Genomic DNA, 20110 nt, shown 5'->3' on the forward strand with positions numbered 1-20110 from the left:
GGAAGAAACAGTTGATAAGGAGATCAGAGATCACCAAAGACATGGATGAAGTGTTGTACCGTGTCGGCCATTGATAGCGGGAGAAAAATAAAAATGGAGTCCTTACCTCTCATTGGCTGAGTACATTTTGTGGTGTAAACTCTTGCAAGAGGTCTGTTTTCTCAGCTCGTCTTCCAGGACGAAACACGTTAACCCCACCACTTAAAAAGTCGTTCCTCTAGGCCTTTTAAACTAAAAATGTAGCCATTACCTTCTCATTGGCTGAGTAAGTTTTGTACATTTTGTGGTGTAAACTCTTGCAAGAGGTCTGTTTTTACTCAAGTCGTCTTCCAGGACGAAACACGTTAACACCACCACTTAAAAGTTAGTCTTCTAGGCCTTTTTAAAATAAAAATTGCGTTATTGGCCATTGATAGCAGGAGAAAAATAGAAATTGAGTCATTACCTTCTCATTGGCTGAGTACATTTTGTGGTGGAAGGTTTTGAAACCATTTAGGGGTTTATTTATAAAAAAAAATGTTGGATGAATGTCACAATCATTCACCCAGCCGTGACAAATTCCTTCCTTTTGTTGCTCCTATAGAAGTAACTTTTGTTTCACTATGTTCAATGGGAGGACTCTGTGCAGGTCAGTTAAGTTCCTTGACCCCAAACTCGCTCATCCATGTCTTTATGGACCTTTTTTGTGCACTTCCTCCCTATGTAATGAATGGTTTTGTTGCTATCAAGCTGGGCATCCCATAATTCCTATTTCCCATCCAAGTTATCGCCCATAATAAAACATAAAAAAAACCAAGCTCAAAGACTGTTCCTTGTCTCCGGATGAAAGTTGAAAATGCTTATTGCCTGGCTGTACAAGAGTGGGGAACCCAGTCATCTGCAACCTTTTTGGGGCTATATGTAGCGGGCAGTGGCGGCCCGTCCATTAGGGGCACACGGGCGTCCCCCATCCATGCGTCCGGCCCCCTGATCTACATACAGGGCGCTGGACCATGGGGGGGGGGGGGGGTGAGAGTGTTTTTTTGAAGCATATGTTTAGAGCCAGGGGTTCTAATAGGCTTCAAAAAAAGGTGGGCTGTCTGCACCCCGAGCCCACCCATTTGTGTGACATTAGTGAATGAATATTCGCTATTCCCACACTGATCCTCCTCCCGACCAATCTGGAAGGGAGTCTTGAGACCCGTCACCTGATTGCCTGAAAGGACAGGTGATTTTATTGGATGCTTAGGAGGAAGAGGGAGGAGCTGCATGACAGGAGCCACCGGAACACCGCCATGATGGAGAGAGGACACAGGAGCTGCCACCCACGACCTAGACGGGGTAAGTGCCGGACCAACCAGCAGACAGCGGGTGGGGGGGAAGTTGTTTGTTGCCCCCACCCAAAGAAAAAAAACAAGCAGCCAAGAGATACTCCGACATGCTCTGGATGTGAGTACCAGAAACTCAGGCCCTTTTCTGCTAGGCAGCCAGTGCCTACAGAGGAGGACAATTTCCAAGAATGGTTGGACCAGGCCACCCAAGTTCTGAATGAATGGGAGACCCACAAGAAGCACAGAGTTACAGAGTCTAAGGCAGGCATGTCCAAAGTCCGGCCCGCGGGCCAGTCGCGGCCCGGTTTTGAACGGCCCGCCTGGTTATTTAAACATATACATCTTTTGTGGCACCGGCGATCTCCCAGCGCCGGGGTCACAAAAGATATATAGTCCGGCCGCCTCGGAGGGAGGAGGCGGGACGAGTGCCGTGCACACAGGAGGAGAATTTCCTGTTTACACAGCAGCTGTAATAGGAAGTCCCATCTCTGCCATTGGACAACTGTTCTGTCCATCAGAGGAGACGGGACTTTCTCTTAAAGAGGCCGTTGTGTAAACAGGAAATTCTCCTGTAGGATGTCTTTGGCGCTCGTCCTGCCCTCCATGGCTGCACTGATGGTAATGGTGGCTGCATTCCTGGCAATGGTGGCTGCATTCCTGGCAATGGTGGCTGTATCCCTGGCAATGGTGGCTGCATTCCCGGCAATGGTGGCTGCATTCCCGGCAATGGTGGCTGCATTCCCGGCAATGGTGGGTGAATTCCTGGCAATGGTGGCTGCATTCCCGGCAATGGTGGGTGAATTCCTGGCAATGGTGGCTGCATCCCTGGCAATGGTGGCTGCATTCCCGGCAATAGTGGGTGAATTCCTGGCAATGGTGGCTGCATTCCTGGCAATGGTGGCTGCATTCCCGGCAATGGTGGCTGCATTCCCGGCAATGGAGGGTGAATTCCCGGCAATGGTGGCTGCATTCCTGGCAATGGTGGCTGCATTCCCGGCAATGGAGGGTGAATTCCTGGCAATGGTGGCTGCATTCCCGGCAATGGTGAGTGCATTCCCGGCAATGGTGAGTGCATTCCCGGCATTGTTGAGTGCATTCCCGGCATTGTTGAGTGCATTCCCGGCAGTGGTGGGGCTGCGTTCCCGGCAGTGGTGGGGCTGCGTTCCCGGCAGTGGTGGGGCTGCGTTCCCGGCAATGGTGGGCGCTGCGTTCCCGGCAATGGTGGGCGCTGCGTTCCCGGCAATGGTGGGGCTGCGTTCCTGGCAATTGTGGGTCTGCAGATGGGCACTGACCCTTATTTTGCTTCACAGTTCTTTATTTAAAATTTTAATTTATTTTTTCCTGAAGCTTCCCTCTCAAAGTGAAGGTGCGTGTTATACGCCAATAAATACGGTGTATCCAAATAATACACTTGAGTTCATCTCTTCACCACACACAGCCACAAAGGCAAGAGAATTCTTGTTGGGCCGTGTATTAGTGCTCGGACGAACACACTTAGACCGAATTTTAGGCAAAATGGTCGGCCCTCGCGCATGTTCAGTTCATCAAATCTGGCCCTCTTTGAAAAAAGTTTGGACATCCCTGGTCTAAGGGGTCCTACATCAGAAGCTATCTGGAATCTGAAGCTCAGCCAGAGAGATTGTGTAGCTCAAAACTACTTGAATATTCTGCAGGATGTATTTGGGGCGCACTGAAAAAAGGCCTCTTGTACCGGTTTGAGCATACTTACCAGAACAAAGTGGAGAAATGATCTGGTTATGTGAGGTGTCTGGATAAGATTTTGCATCAACTCTTTTTGAAGAAGATTTTGGATCCACGGGAAGTTGGATGTGGTCCGTGCACAGTCAAGTCTTGTGGGGTGCCCAGCCTTTGGATCCCATCGCCGTTCTACTGAGAACTCAGCAAGATGTTGGCATTTTGAAGTATCCAGATCTGATCTGGATTATGCAGGAAGAGGAGGCCATTTTTAGAAAAATAAGAAGTTAGAAGTAGATGTCGAAGTCAGAGTGGCCAGTGTAGATGGTGGCAACCCAGAAGTCAAGTTCCTCAAGACTCAGGTGTCACAGCTGAAGGATGATGGTCAAATCGCCAAAGTGGACACCATTGCCACCCCCAAATTATGCATAGAAGCAGAATCGTCGGATCTCAAGTCTGAGATAGATGCAGGTATCCCAGATGATGGTAAGTGTACAGAAAGTGTTGCGCTAAAGAAAAATGTGAAAAAATGTGTTAAATAATGACTAAATATCACACTTATTTACATATAGAGGTAACCAACATCCAGAACAAAATAAAATAAGAAAAAATACAAAGAAAAAATGTGAAGAAGTCCTTTGTTAAAAGGTCATAGTAATTGTGCTCGCCCTCGGTGCAGACAAAAGAATATTGAAATGTTAATTTCATCCGTGATATATTCGATCCAAAGAAGAACACCCTGGTGCTGACACCACACGCAAAAGAAGGATGTGAGCTTACCGACTCCCAATGACCCTGTCACGTACCTAGTAGTTGAGCCTGGAATGCAGGGAGCGGCCCCTCGTATCCCCTGGCTAATGAACCCCTGGAGATGGAGACAGGTATTCAAAAGTTCAGGGGGCACAAGTGCCTGGCGGATGGAGACCGGTCCGGATAAGCAGCAGGGCACCGACAGCGAGTAGGTAGAGCTGATGGTACTTGACTGTAGCAGGCAGGCACAAGTGGATAGACTGGCGGGCAGGTAGACGTCAGGAAATACAGGAACCCCAACGGGTAAGCAGGAACAGCAGGGTCAGGTGCAGGCCGGGTCAGCAGGGATCGATCAGCAAGGTACAAGAGGATGAGGCAGAGACGTGGTCAGACAAGCAGAGGTCGTAGGCAGGCAGCAACGGATCAGGGTCAAGGAACAAGCCGGGTATCAGGAACCAAAGTAACAGGTACAGGTACAGAAAGCAAGGTCACGGACACGCTGTAGACTGGACAGCACAGATGGGATGGAGCAAGTGCCTTAAGAAGACCTTAGGGCGCCAAAACGGTCGTACGACGGGTCAGCGTGCCCCCGCGAGTAGACGTGCGCCCGTTCGTGACCCCACGTGTGTGCGTGCGCTCGTTCATGTTGACGCGAGTGCGTTCGTTCGCTTTAGCGCGCGTCAAGGGGAAACGACGGGTTCTCCACGACAGGCTTCTACGGGTAAGTCTCCTGTGTACGGCCGAAACGCCAGGGTGATCGTGACAGACCCTTATAAGCATACGCTCCAGGGGTCGGAAACGCTTTTCAATTGTATCAATAGAAGATCATTCAATCAGGAAAGATGAGCTTTAGATATTGATGCTAACTCCTCTCTCGTTCAAGCTGAGTTGGACACGGAAGCAATACTCCCAGAAAGATCGCACCCTCATTCATGGGATCATATTGGACAAGAAGAAATGGGGCCACATAGCATAATTCCGTATAGTGAATGAATTTAATAAAGTAAAATCACACTTACATTAGAGAAGTGAGAAAAACGCTTTACAAATAATAAGAAGCAGTAGAGTCCTCCCAACGCGTTTCGTCTCATTTAGACATCGTCTGGGGTGTCACTCCACTGCTGCGCAACTTACTTTTATAGTTCTGATGATTGAAATCCCCTCCCGGTGTCACTACAGGCCACTTCCGGTTTAAGTCCCAAAATGGCCGCCCCCGCGTGCGTTCCAAGCCTCTTATTCGAACCCAGGAAGTAAATAACCCGATTGGTGACAAAATCGAATTGTGGGCTTGAACGCAAGAAAAGAAGAAATAGAAATAAAAATAAAAAGGGGAGGCCGTTGGTGGCTGAGTGACCTATATTTTGGAGAAGCCACATTCGTAATCTAATGGTTATAAAGATAAAACCGCGCTTGTCAACACTGGGTACTGGACAGACAAAAAAACACAACAAATCCAGGATGGGTACTCTATGTGTAAATAATTATAGGTTGCTGCCCCCCACAAAAAGAAAATACCCACTAGGGGTTCTTCTACCAGTAAAAAGAATCTAATAACCGGGGTAACTGGCGCTACCTATTTAAAAAAAAACAAATATTGACTCTTATTGATGAAGCAAATGAAAAAGAGAAAATAAGGAATGCCAAGAAAAAAATAGACGTAATCTATCTCGCCAGTGATAGTATTCATATGTGTAATCGTACCTAAATAAAGAATGAAACCTCCCTAAGGAAAGTCCACTTATTTCAATCCAAACCCCAAAAAAAAGACACGTACAAGAGGCTACTTCCAGAGGTGACATACAATCGCACAGATTCCCTACTGCGACTCCAATGTGACAGTAAGCAGTGTAATAATTAAGGACCATATCCTGAGAACTTAGTATTATCTTGAACAAATCATATATAAATTCTGTGAAAAAACACCAGATTAATATAGAAAAACTTGTACTGAGTGCGACTTTTCCTTAAAATCGCATTAGTGCCACATTATGATAAACCCACCGATCTGTCGGCTGGGAAGAGAAAAATATAATATAAAAAAAATCTACTCCAATTACTACATGTGAAAAAAATACATGAATCTAAAAAATATATGAATATATAAAACAAACTCTAATAATTATGTGTAAGTGAGACGTGCAATTGAAAATACCGAATTAGGTGACACAATTCATATTCAACAGCAAAAAGTTCCAAACATATGTACTAGCAAAGGATCTATGAAAAAAGTAATACAAATAAAAAATGTGTTATAGTGACCCTTAGAAAAATGATAGAAATAAAAATACAAAAATAGAAAAAAATAATAAAAATAAAAAAAAATAAAAATAAAAGTCCAACTCTCCAAAAAGTCTTCAATAGTGCAAATTCAACATTAAATGTTCATAAAGCAACTTTTGTGCTTCTTGTGTGATCTTCAAAGTGACTTCCGTGCTCCCCCGCAAGGTACCCCACTCAGTGTCACCTAATTCGGTATTTTCAATTGCACGTCTCACTTACACATAATTATTAGAGTTTGTTTCATATATTCATATATTTTTTAGATTCATATATTTTTTTTCACATGTAGTAATTGGAGTAGATTTTTTTTTATATTATATTTTTCTCTTCCCAGCCGACAGATCGGTGGGTTTATTATAATGTGGCACTAATGCGATTTTAAGGAAAAGTCGCACTCAGTACAAGTTTTTCTATATTAATCTGGTGTTTTTTCACAGAATTTATATATGATTTGTTCAAGATTATACTAAGTTCTCAGGATATGGTCCTTAATTATTACACTGCTTACTGTCACATTGGAGTCGCAGTAGGGAATCTGTGCGATTGTATGTCACCTCTGGAAGTAGCCTCTTGTATGTGTCTTTTTTTTGGGGTTTGGATTGAAATAAGTGGACTTTCCTTAGGGAGGTTTCATTCTTTATTTAGGTACGATTACACATATGAATACTATCACTGGCGAGATAGATTACGTCTATTTTTTTCTTGGCATTCCTTATTTTCTCTTTTTCATTTGCTTCATCAATAAGAGTCAATATTTTTTTTTTTTTTAAATAGGTAGCGCCAGTTACCCCGGTTATTAGATTCTTTTTACATTCGTAATCTAACTAACATATTTGAACTTGCTCCGGACAGTAACGAGCAGAGAAAGCTACATGGTGTTGTTATTGTAATGACCCGGAAGTGACGCGGGCAATAGTCCGACGTCACTTCCGTTTGGTACAATCAAAAAGTACAATCAAAAGTCAAGTCACTTCCGTTTGGTACAATCAAAAAGTACAATCAAAAGTCAAGTCACTTCCGTTTGGTACAATCAAAGCGCAATGTAAACAGATATGTGGGCAACGTCGCGGCGCCATTTCCGCTTCCGGTCTCTCGAAGCGCAAACAGTCCGCCATGAAACGCAAATCAACCCGGGAAGTGGGACCTAAAACAACTCGAGCAAGAAAAGGCATATTGTAGGCATGTTAGAATTGTTTCCACTCAGTGTGCGCCGGGAGGCGTGACCAAGTAACCCGGGCCGGGAAAAATAAATAACCAAGACCACGTCACTTCATTTATCATCGTGGAATACAACATACAATGCCAAATAAAAAATAGCCATACATTGTAAGATAAGCTATGGGATTTCCATGTAGGATGCAAAGTGAGAGCATATATACTCACATGCATCCACATATGTGCATAAACATGAGAACTCAATAGCTATGTCGATCTGAAATAAAATAAAGCACCTTTTTTAAATTTCAATGCATCCAAAAATCAAATAAAAATAAAAAAAGATCCACCCGATCTTTGCTCATAAAATGGCATAGACAGCCTGAGCTATAATTTAAATGAAAAAAATCAAACCTATATTGGTGTCATCCCAGATGATGGAAATTATAAACATGTTGGCAGCGAAATTCACTGAGTCGCCCAGAGAGGGGGTTATAGGGCCTAATGTGCATCCAGGTTCGTCTACAGCACCTGGAAAAGGGTCAATTACCCAAGACGTTTGCTTAAACTGTGGAGGTGTAGGCCACTACCAGTGAGAATGTCCTAGTCCACCAAGGAGGACAGAAGGCTGGAGTGAACCAAAGAGAAGTGACCCAAGGTTGGAGAGAAGGCCAGGTCCTTCAAGAAGAACCTTCACTGAATCTGCAAGAGAACAGTAGAGCCCTGCAGTTTATTCCGTTTCAGTAAGGAGTGCCTATCGGCCTCCAAAACGCCACGAGAGACAGCATTCCCAAAGCCGGAAGTGGAAGGAAGCACAAGTCCAGTCATGCAAACCTGCTATTCCGAATGCTTCCACCAGACCTCCTGCCAACTTAGTAGGCCCTTTGTAGTGCCTGTTTTGGTTGAAGGAATTTACACAAGATGCCTCCTTAACTCAGGTGCTCAGGTGAACTTGCTGACCAGAGATTTTTATGAGAGGATTTTGTCGTACATACCCCAGCGACAGTTGGAAGATATAGAGATCCAGGGTATTCAAATGGAAGATTACCCTTGTGATGGACATCTACGGATCAAGTTGTCGTGTGATCCATTGAGGACTGGGAAGCCTCAGAACTTTGACACACTGGCCATTGTGTATCCTCGGTTGCCAGGGTCCACAGAAATTTTGTTAGGGACCAACACAGATCTGGTGAAGTGACTGTTAGCCCCCTGTTGTCCCCAGATGTGATCCCTTACACTCCCTATCAGCAGGAGGGCCAGAAGTGTCTCCCTCTTCCACAGTGGATGAAGAAAGACCCACAGCAGAAGTGAAAGAAACTGAGCTGCAGGAGGCAGAAACTGTCAAACAGGAAGAAGAGGATAGTGAGCCTAGCGTACAAGAGCCAGTGGAACAGAGAAAGTGAAGAGTTACCCTCTGTCTCAAGAGACCGACCTATGAAGTGTTGAGTGAGAGCTCAGAAGAAGTTATCCTCATTCCTCAAGGGACTCTTGCAGAGCCTGACCTTCTCATCACAGATTTGGTGAAGGGCAACACTAATTCACCTCCCTCGGCATATTTAGCTGGGCCATTCCAATTAAGGTGGTGTGTAGGCAGGACAACCTTCCTTCCTTCCTATGCTCATTGATGGGAGGTTCCACTGCCAGGTTCTTATGCAAATGTGAATTGTTTGTTTTTCTGTGTACATTACTCTGCTTTCCTTTTGTGTGTATTTTAAAAAGCATGTGCCAGGTCAAAGACTGTTACTTCCTTTGAAAGACCAAAGGTTCTTTGGTGGGGGGAGTGTGTAGCGGGTACTCCGCATTACTTGTGGCCATGCCAAGCTGGCTGGCTCTCATCTCCCATGGCCATGCCAAGCTGACTGAGGCTCTCACTGAAGAGAGAGCATACCTGTCAGCTCCTGCAACCGATTTCTCCCCCTCCTTCTCCTCACGGACTCTCTGCATTATGCAAGCGGCTGCTCTACTCCCTCCCCTGCATCCTCATTGGCAGGAGGGGGAGAGCCAATAGACAGCCACCTGAATTGTAGCAAGGAATTCTGGAACACGTAGTCCCCAATCTCAAATGGCCCCATAGCCTTGTATGGGGCCAGGACTACAAGGTCCAGCACTCTCTGCAGGGAAAAGAGCTGGGGACTCCATCTTGTCTCCCAAGTGGCGATACAGACACCACGAGGCAAGTGAAGAGACTGGGCCCAGGGGAGAGGTTTTGCCTCCCGGGTCAGTTCACCGCATTGTTCCAGGCATCCATGGCCGGTCGGGGGATGTCCAGCTTGAGAGGGGATCCCAGGTGCATATCCAGGAGCACCTGCACCAACGGGGTGAGACATTCCATTGTGAGATGACCAGTCGGGTTACCAGAAGAGCCTGCCTGTTCCAGGACGTTTGTTTGAGCCTTGACCACAGGATTGGTAAGAGGGCACTTGCCCATTTGCAGGAAACAAGGACACTGCATACAAACAGAGTTACTTCACTTTTAGGCAAGTGAAGAGACTGGGCCCAGGGGAGAGGTGTTACCTCCCGGGTCAGTTCACCGCATTGTTCCAGGCATCCATGGCCGGTCGGGGATGTCCAGCTTGAGAGGGGATCCCATGTGCATATCCAGGAGCACCTGCACCAACGGGGTGAGACATTCCATTGTGAGGTGACCAGTCGGGTTACCAGAAGAGCCTGCCTGTTCCAGGACGTTTGTTTGAGTCTTGACCACAGGATTGGTGAGAGGGCACTTGCCCATTTGCAGGAAACAAGGACACTGCATACAGAGTTACTTCACTTTTACGCACACTTGCCAGAACCTGGGTGTCATTGACACCCTATTAAGCAGTCGCAGCGTCCACTTTGCTTTCCGGATACAGCATATCACAGGTTCAATTTACCAAGCAGACATTCTAAGTGCACCAATTAAAGTGGCTAGCCAAAGATACAAGGCCTCATCCTTCTTCCAAGGGACTGAAGTTACTGGTGCCTTATGGGCATGCACACACATACTCCGGGCTTTGTATATGTAGTGTATGTGCGGAGTAGTCTGACTTGAGAGTTGCGCCACTGATCGCTGAACTAGATGCAGTGTTCTTCATTGGTCCTTGCACTTACACTATTGTCAGGTGTTCCAGAGGGGGGCTAAGACTGTTCTTGGGGTTGATAGGCAGAGTATGGAACCAGTTATACTTAAGTGGCTCCTGCAGGAGTAGCACTACATATATACAGTGTATATATATATATATATATATATATACACCTCTTGGTGGAAGTAAAGATGACCCCATCTATGTCTATATGATGTCACCTGGAAAGCCCTCAATCTTGTTTACAATGTGAAATAGACCGGCGAGCAGACAGAAAGCTGTAATATAGTGGCCTTAGTAATACCGCCACTAGATGATGATTTTAGAGTCCTAACGCCAAAGGTTGGGCAGGAGAAGGCACTGACTGGGTGGAACTGAAATCTCATCCCTCGTTACAAGAGACTGCTATGGTGAGAAGGTGATTAGTGGGAAAGGTGACACATCTCCAAAATAAAGGTAATGTTCTGGCCCCGTAAGTGGGGGGAATGTTCTGACCCTGAAGGGGTTAATCTAGGTTTCCACACTATATATATATATATATATATATATATATATATATATATATATATATATATGTATATATATAAAATGTGTGTACATCATCAAATCTGACCATTTAGTTTGCCCGTTCTATAAATTATGAACAGCTTGGGTTTGGGTCAAAATCATTGTCAACCAAAACCCAAAGCTCATCCCCACTGAGAAACAGAAACTGTTCATTTCTCAAACATCTCCTGGTGACCTTTTGGAAGAACACTGCTTGAGAAAGGCTGAACTACGTAGTGATACCGCCACTAAATGAATGACTTCAGGCTCCAACCGCTAGAGGTTTGGGTGAGATGGTTAAATCCGGCCATTTAATTTTAAGGAACTGCAAACAGCTTGGGTTAGAGACTAATTTATGGTCGCGCTGAATCCCAAGCTCATCCTGAGTGAGAGACGGCAACTATTTCATTTTCTAGAAGCCCCTAGAAACCTTTAAATGAACCCTGGCTGAGAAAGTCTGGACTAGGCACTAATATATTTCACTCCCCCTTGGGTGGGAGTGGAGATGATGACCCCCATCTATAAGGATATACAGTACTTACACACACACAGCACAAGGCCGCGTTCACACTACGAAACGTTTCTCAGGGCTGCAGTTCCTCTGAGCTCCACAAGGTGGTGATCTTCTCATTTCTACCCAGACAGGAAGTCTCTATGGAAAACAAAAAGTGATGTCAGGCACAGATAGGAAGTCACGGGTGAGAGGTGACTTGGGAGGAAGTAGATAGGAGACGTCGCTGGAAGTGGCCACAGAGGAGGTAATAAGATCTTATTTTCTATTTACACCCAGTAACCCCCCCGTCATGTCCGTCCTCTTCCTCCATAGTCACTGTGACGTCTTTTATCTCCAGCAGATGATGATACACACATATATAGTGTGGAGACCTAGATTACCCCCTTCAGGGGCAGAACATTCCCCCACTTACGGGGCCGGAACATTCTCTTCATATTGGAGAAGTGTCTCCTTCTCTCTTTAGTAGTCTCTTGTAATGAGATTTGCCACATTTCATCCAAATTTGCATTCGCACCAGACCCGGAAAAAGCTTTCAGTTCCACCCAATCAGTTGTGGCCGCCTAATTCCCATCCTTACAGCTGTGAGTACAAATAGCGGCAGGAATGTTCATAACATCATTGACCTAAAATTTCAACCGGATTCCTTTGTCCTTCTTCTCTCCTCAATTGTCCCTGATTTTTATCTGATGTATAGACCTCTACATGTGCAACACCCCGCTGGGGGCAGTCCAACTATTAACCCCTTATATCCCCATCCTAATATTATACAACCAATACAGTCCAGATAATTCTCCACTATCCATCTACAGAGAAACCCGCAGAGACCACATGACCACATCACTGAGGATGGAGGAGGACCGGAGTCACATGACTGAGGAGATACTAAACCTCACCCTGGAGATCATCTACCTGCTGACCGGAGAGGTGAGGAGGATTCTGGGAGGTCACATGACATCACTCTTATCTCTATTAATAAAACACAGACCTGACCGGAGAGGTGAGGAGGATTCTGGGAGGTCACATGACATCACTCTTATCTCTATTAATAAAACACAGACCTGACCGGAGAGGTGAGGAGGATTCTGGGAGATCACATGACATCACTCTCATCTCTATTAATAAAACACAGACCTGACCGGAGAGGTGAGGAGGATTTTGGGAGGTCACATGACATCACTCTTATCTCTATTAATAAAACACAGACCTGACCGGAGAGGTGAGGAGGATTCTGGGAGGTCACATGACATCACTCTTATCTCTATTAATAAAACACAGACCTGACCGGAGAGGTGAGGAGGATTCTGGGATTCTAACATGATATTCCTATTGGTTCCCAATACAGAGATTTCCTCTTGTGAAGTCCGGTGATCATATGACCATCACAGTGCCTCCATGTGACTCCCTAAAACCTGAGAGACACAACATGGAGAAGATTCTAGAAGTCACCAAGAAGATGATGGAGCTGCTGACAGGAGAGGTGAGGAGGATTCTGGGAATTGTGGGACATTATCCAGTAACAGACAAGGGATGTGTCTGGATGGTGACTGTATCATTGTGTGTGTCAGGTTCCTATAAGGTGTCAGGATGTCACTGTCTATTTCTCCATGGAGGAGTGGGAGTATTTAGAAGGACACAAGGATCTCTACAAGGACGTCATGATGGCCAATCAGCCGCCCCTCACATCACCGGGTAAGAGGAGACTTTATTGTAAAGGAGAGAGCAGTACGGAGGCTCCACCTAGATCCCCCATCATCTGATAAACACATAGAAACAATGTATTCAGTCAGTGTGTGTGTTTCCTACAGATGGATCCAGTAATGGGAACCCCCCAGAGAGATGTCCCCGTCCTCTGTATTCCCGGGATTCCACACAGGAAGGTCACACCATCCCCCACCATCATCAGGTAGATGAGGAACAATCACTGATAGTATCATTAGGATCTGTACATTATCTGCATTGTTACCATTGATGTCATTTTTATTATATATTTAGAGTGGAAACCCAGGAGATGATAATATTGAGGTTAAAGAAGAGTATAAAGAGGAGGATGAGGAGTATGGAGTGATGGAGGAGTTTTCTGAAGGACACAAGGATATGATGGAGCCACCAAATACCAGGAACCCACCAGAGAGATGTCCCCGTCCTCTGTATTCCACACAGGAAGATCACACCATCCCTCACCATCATCAGGTATTTTTTGGGTTACTTTTATTCCTCATACAAGGAATGTAAACATCCCTTGTAATATAAAAAAAAAGCATGACAGGTCCTCTTAAATATGAGATCTGCGGTCAAAAAGACCTCCGATCTCATATTTACACTAAGATACAATAAAATAAATAAATAATTTCTCCTTATAAGAGCATTGGGTGGAAGTGCCGTTGGTGGATGAGGCGCTTTCTGGCCCACCACAAAGCGTTCTTAAAGCAACGCAGCACCCGCCAGGCGCTGTCAATGTCCTCCTGGGAATGAGCCCCTACACAAGAGTCCGTTCAACACACCAAAGTGCGTGATGGCAGTCTGTGGCACAAATTTCTTGAGTTCAGGTTCCAGGGCCCTCAACATGCCCTGCGCAAAGGGGGCACTCCCAGAAAACATGCAAAGCTTGGATCGTCCTGGATGATGCAAAAAGGGGCAGTGCCTGTATCTGCACAGGTTTCTGGCATGCATGAATGTCCCGAGCGGCAACCCCCCTTGGATTGCCACCCATGCCAGATCTTTGTGCCTGTTGGTGAGTCCCTTTGGCAACCCCCCTTGGATTGCCACCCATGCCAGATCTTCAAGCCTGTTGGTGAGTCCCTTTGGCAACCCCCCTTCGGATTGCCACCCATGCCAGATCTTCGAGCCTGTTGGTGAGTCCCTTTGGCAACCCCCCTTGGATTGCCACCCATGCCAGATCTTTGTGCCTGTTGGTGAGTCCCTTTGGCAACCCCCCTTGGATTGCCACCCATGCCAGATCTTCGAGCCTGTTGGTGAGTCCCTTTGGCAACCCCCCTTGGATTGCCACCCATGCCAGATCTTCGAGCCTGTTGGTGAGTCCCTTTGGCAACCCCCCTTGGATTGCCACCCATGCCAGATCTTTGTGCCTGTTGGTGAGTCCCTTTGGCAACCCCCCTTGGATTACCACCCATGCCAGATCTTCGAGCCTGTTGGTGAGTCCCTTTGGCAACCCCCCTTGGATTGCCACCCATGCCAGATCTTTGTGTCTGTTGGTGAGTCCCTTTGGCAACCCCCCCTTGGATTGCCACCCATGCCAGATCTTTGTGCCTGTTGGTGAGTCCCTTTGGCAACCCCCCTTGGATTGCCACCCATGCCAGATCTTTGTGTCTGTTGGTGAGTCCCTTTGGCAACCCCCCCTTGGATTGCCACCCATGCCAGATCTTTTGTGCCTGTTGGTGAGTCCCTTTGAAGAAACATTCCTCCAGACCGCTTGTTGCAAGTGGCTGAAGGGAGGGCCTGGGACAGTCTCAACAATGTCCATTGCTCTAATCAACTTGTGAATAGTCTTTGGCTTCCACAAGTCGGGGCTTGACGCCGTGCAGCCCCAGCTCCTTGATAAACTTGAAAGTGTCCAAGTAACAACAAGGGGTGTCCCAGTTGTAGGGGATGGAACTGTCCCATTTGTCCCATCCAAGGGACCTTCAAAGAGGCAGGAGGAAAAAAACGGGACATGGAGTTACCACCAAGAGTTGAAAGTACTGTCCACCAGTGCAGTTACAAGCAAAGAACACCCGCAGTAGAGTGGCTATTTCGGGCACGCCCTTACCGCCCTTGAGAGGTTCCTTAAACATGACCTCCCGCTTCACTCTGTCCATTTTGGAGCCCCAGATGAAGTGAAACACAGCTCTGGTGATGGCCTTGCAGGTGTTGACCCGGGGGCTGGGGGGGGGGGGGAGCAGACTTGGGCGAGGTACTACAACACTGGAAGAATCTCGCTGTGGAGTACCTTCGATGGTGAGGTCTCTGAGGCTCCATAGTCCTGAGAGATCTTTTTTTTTCTTTTAAAGAGGAAGTAAACCCCGATGGGTTTACTTCCTCTTTGATTCCCTGGAAAGGTAAAGCATAATGGACTACTATGCATCGCATCGCATCGCATTATGTGTTATGTGTTTGTAAGGGTTTACAACCACTTTAAAGCCCGTGGTTTGTCAACACACTCCAAAAACTCCACCCGGTACAAAAAAAAAAAGTGCACACCACATAGGGTGTACATATGGTCCTCCAAAATCGAAGGACCTTGCCCTGATCCCCCCAGGGGGCGTTAGGCTCCAGACGGGGACTGGGGTGCTTTCACATGGTCCACCTGGCCATTTGAAGCCAGACGGACCCCGTTCTCTGGGAGGTCTGCCGAAACAGACCCACCCCAAGTACTAGGCGCGGCTCCCCCGAAGGTAGACCCCATGTCCACCTCCTCCCAAGACTTTCAGGACAGTAGACATGTGCGATTCGTTTCATACGAATCTCAAATTCGCACGAATTTCCCTACATTCGTACGTTCAGGAGGATCCAAAATACGAATTACCATGCGTTCCGAATTTTGTATGAAATACGAACTTTTGTTTACAAATCCGAAGGAGGAAGTCAGCACAGCACAGCACAGGGATGGTGGGAGCCCCTCATAATATGCACAGCAGAGGTACAGCCCCAGGAGGAAGTCAGCACAGCACAGGGATGGTGGGAGCCCCTTATAATAAGCAGCCCCAGGAGGAAGTCAGCACAACACAGGGATGGTGGGAGACCCTCATAATAAGCAGCCCCAGGAGGAAGTCAGCACAGCACAGGGATGGTGGGAGCCCCTCATAATAAGCAGCCCCAGGAGGAAGTCAGCACAGCACAGGGATGGTGGGAGCCCCTCATAATGAGCATAGCACAGGGATGGTGGGAGCCCCTCATAATAAGCAGCCCCAGGAGGAAGTCAGCACAGCACAGGGATGGTGGGAGCCCCTCATAATAAGCAGCCCCAGGAGGAAGTCAGCACAGCACAGGGATGGTGGGAGACTCTCATAATAAGCAGCCCCAGGAGGAAGTCAGCACAGCACAGGGATGGTGGGAGCCCCTCATAATGAGCATAGCACAGGGATGGTGGGAGCCCCTCATAATAAGCAGCCCCAGGAGGAAGTCAGCACAACACAGGGATGGTGGGAGACCCTCATAATAAGCAGCCCCAGGAGGAAGTCAGCACAGCACAGGGATGGTGGGAGCCCCTCATAATAAGCAGCCCCAGGAGGAAGTCAGCACAGCACAGGGATGGTGGGAGCCCCTCATCTAACGAAAATTCGTATTTCGAATAGGAAATTCTTCAACGGAATTTCGTATTTCGGATAAAAACCAAACTTCCATCAGTATCGACTGTCATATTGAGGTATATATTTTTGCCTTTAAATTCATCATAACGAACGTTTGTACAAGTTAACCAACCTAACGACAATTCGTATTTCGTACAAATTGAAATTGAATTTCGGAAACAAAATACGAAGTACAAATCAATTTTAATACGAACTGTAACGGAACAGAATGAAACAAATTTATTGATGGCGCCCATGTCTACAGGGCAGTCCTGAGGACCTACACCCTACTCATCAAACGTCAAAAAAAAAACAAAGTGTACAAACCCGACAACCAAAAAAAACATAAAAGTGGGGAAAGTGCATATGGTGCCATGTGCATGGCCGGCCCTGAGGCCAGAAATAAAAAAAAAAGGTCCTCTGGTCCTGGCCAAAAGGCCCGACCCAAGAGGGAGATGTGAAACAAGCATGTGTGGTGGAGTGGCCAAGGTGCCAACAAAAACTCTTCAGTGTCCTTCTCAGATAGTCCTGAGAGATTCTAAAGTTGAGGTGAAAGAAGAGATAAAAGAGGAGGATCACCATTACAAGGTTGGTGGGATGGGAGCATCTAGAACCCAAAAGTGTCTGGTGCAGATGATGTCCTATAAGATGATATTTCCTGTCCTTCTCTTGGTTTAGGGTAAAGATCTGATGGATATAAAAGTTGAGGTGAAATCAGAAGAAGAAGAGAGGTATGTGAGGGATGATCAGCAGTCTATGGAGGAGGATGGAATAACGGGGACATTTATAGAGGAGGACACTCCTACAGAGATCAGCACAGGTGGGTCATTAACACTAAATCCATTCCTCCACCCATACTGCTCACTGATTGGTCCAGGTCCCTTTTCTCTTCTGCTAGGTAGACTTGCACACAAATGGTGAAGGAGCATCGGTAGGTAGGTTGTTCTACGGAGATCTTAGAAAACGAAGCACTTCTGTGTATGTTAGTTGCCTCCAATCCTTCCTCCCAGGCAGACTCCATGATGGTGAGATCTCCTCTCCTCACTCTCTGTTAGTGTGAGGCGAGGAGCCCCCGATTACCGGCATCTCCGTGTTTACATGTGACCGGCTGTGATTGGACACAGCCGATCACATGGTTAAAGAGCCGCGGACGTGGCTCTTTACAGAGATCGGGGTCGCGATTGCTGCGCGCGGCAACTAGTTAATGTTCTCAGGATGCATGACACAGGGCTGATGGTGGCGCTCACCTTTTCTTCTCCGGACAAGGTTTTTTTTTCCTGGATTCCCCAAACAGACGGAGAGGGGATTCCTCAGAGAAAATGACCTTCCCCCAGTCCTCAGCGAGCGGTCCAATCCCTGGACCTTTTGCAGAATATCAATCTATCCCCGATGTTTATCCTGGAGGGAAGTGTATTATTTGCTGCCCTTCTTGACACCAGACCGTCCTCCAAAAGTCTTCTCCTCGCTGTGGGTGAAGATGTCCTCACACCTGCCTGCTGCCATTCCTGAACAAGCTCTCCACGTGTGGTGCCCCCGATCACACCCCTCTCTGCACTGGTGGTGCCCCCGTCACCCCCTCCTCTGCACTGGTGGTGCCCCCATCACCCCCTCCTCTGCACTGGTGGTGCCCCCATCACCCCCTCCTCTGCACTGGTGGTGCCCCATCACCCCCTCTCTCTGCACTGCTGGTGCCCCCATCACCCCCTCTCTCTGAACTGCTGGTGCCCCCATCACCCCCTCCTCTGCACTGCTGGTTCCCCCATCACCCCCCTCTCTGCACTGCTGGGGCCCCCATCACCCCGTCCTCTGCACTGGTGGTGCCCCCATCACCCCCTTTTCTGCACTGCTGGTGCCCCATCAACCCCTCTCTTCACTGCTGGTGCCCCCATCACCCCCTCCTCTGCACTACTGGTGCCCCTGATCACCCCCCTCTCTGCACTGATGGTTCCCCCGATCACCCCCCTCTCTGCACTGATGGTGCCCCCATCATCCCCCTCTCTGCACTGCTGGTGCCCCCCGATCACCCCCCTCTCTGCACTGATGGTTCCCCGATCACCTCCCTCTCTGCACTGCTGGTGCCCCCATCACCCCCTCCTCTGCACTACTGGTGCCCCTGATCACCCCCCTCTCTGCACTGATGGTTCCCTGATCACCTCCCTCTCTGCACTGCTGGTGCCCCCATCACCCCCCTCTCTGCACTGCTGGTGCCCCCATCACCCCCCTCTCTGCACTGCTGGTGCCCCCGATCACCCCCCTCTCTGCACTGCTGGTTCCCCGATCACCCCCCTCTCTGCACTGCTGGTTCCCCGATCACCCCCCTCTCTGCACTGCTGGTGCCCCCATCACCCCTTCCTCTGCACTGCTGGTGACCCCATCACCCCCTCCTCTGCACTGCTGGTGCCCCCGATCACCCCCCTCTCTGCAGTGCTGGTGCCCCCATCACCCCTTCCTCTGCACTGCTGGTGCCCAGATCACCACCCTCTCTGCACTGCTGGTGCCCCCGATCACCCCCTCCTCTGCACTGCTGGTGCCCCATCACCCCCCTCTCTGCACTGCTGGTGCCCCCGATCACCCCCCTCTCTGCACTGCTGGTGCCCCCATCACTCCCCTCTCTGCACTGCTGGTGCCCCCGATCACCCCCTCTCTGCACTGCTGGTGCCCCCGATCACCCCCCTCTCTGCACTGCTGGTGCCCCCCGATCCCGCAGCTGAATCAACTGTTGGAGACGGTCCTGGCTCTTGCTGGACTTTCTTGGGCACCCTGAAGCCTTCTTCACAAATGCAGTGGAATTGTTTTTTAATGGGATCAAGTTCATTTTCATGGGGGGGAGGGACTTCATTCACCTGATCGCTCTTTATAACATTCTGGGGTATATGCAAATTTCCATAAAAAAAAAAAACTGAGGCAGAAGACTTTGTGAAAATGAATATTTGGGTCATTCTCAAAACTTTAGCACAGGAAAAACACATATAGGAGAAGTACAGAAGCTGCACACCCCAAAACAATTCATGTAATATGGGAAGGTGTCCCCCCCCCCCCCTTTAAAACAGCAATACAAGCAGTTCAAAAGGAATTATATAAAAATGTATTTTATTTGGAAACGTGTGAAGGTCAATAGCATGTTGCCATAGAAGTTATCGACTCCGGTAAGGAGATAACAAAAACATTCCACATTTACAGAAAGCAAATACAAAATTACAGCATCACATATCATTGGTCTGTTGTGATGATGCCCCCGACACGTTTCGACCCATGTGGTCTTCTTCAGGGGGTTGGTTTGCTATAAAGAAATATATTTAGTAGCTCAAATATCAAGAAGGAGATATTCCAACATTGCAAAATATCAAATGGATCGCAGATGTTTCCATGGAACCCATTGGATATTTTGCAAGATGTTAGGAACCCCTTTTGATGTACTGATATAATTGGGAATTTGCTGCAGGTGTTGGCCTCTCTTACCCTCTGAGTGCATCAGTTGTTAGGTGGGGGCAGGATAGGCTTCTTTCCAGGGAT

General features: G+C 47.7%; 1 protein-coding gene across 1 annotated transcript in view; it reads left to right on the forward strand.

Annotated features, from left to right (window-relative positions):
• Window positions 1–20110, forward strand: part of LOC143955451 (uncharacterized) — a 30123-nt gene that overhangs the window by 3567 nt on the left and 6446 nt on the right. The gene's annotated exons all lie outside the window — the stretch shown is intronic.

The sequence above is a fragment of the Lithobates pipiens genome, unplaced genomic scaffold (assembly GCF_037356315.1).
Source record: "Lithobates pipiens isolate NorthernLeopardFrog02 unplaced genomic scaffold, aLitPip1_a1.2 Scaffold_35, whole genome shotgun sequence".
NCBI lineage: Eukaryota > Metazoa > Chordata > Amphibia > Anura > Ranidae > Lithobates > Lithobates pipiens.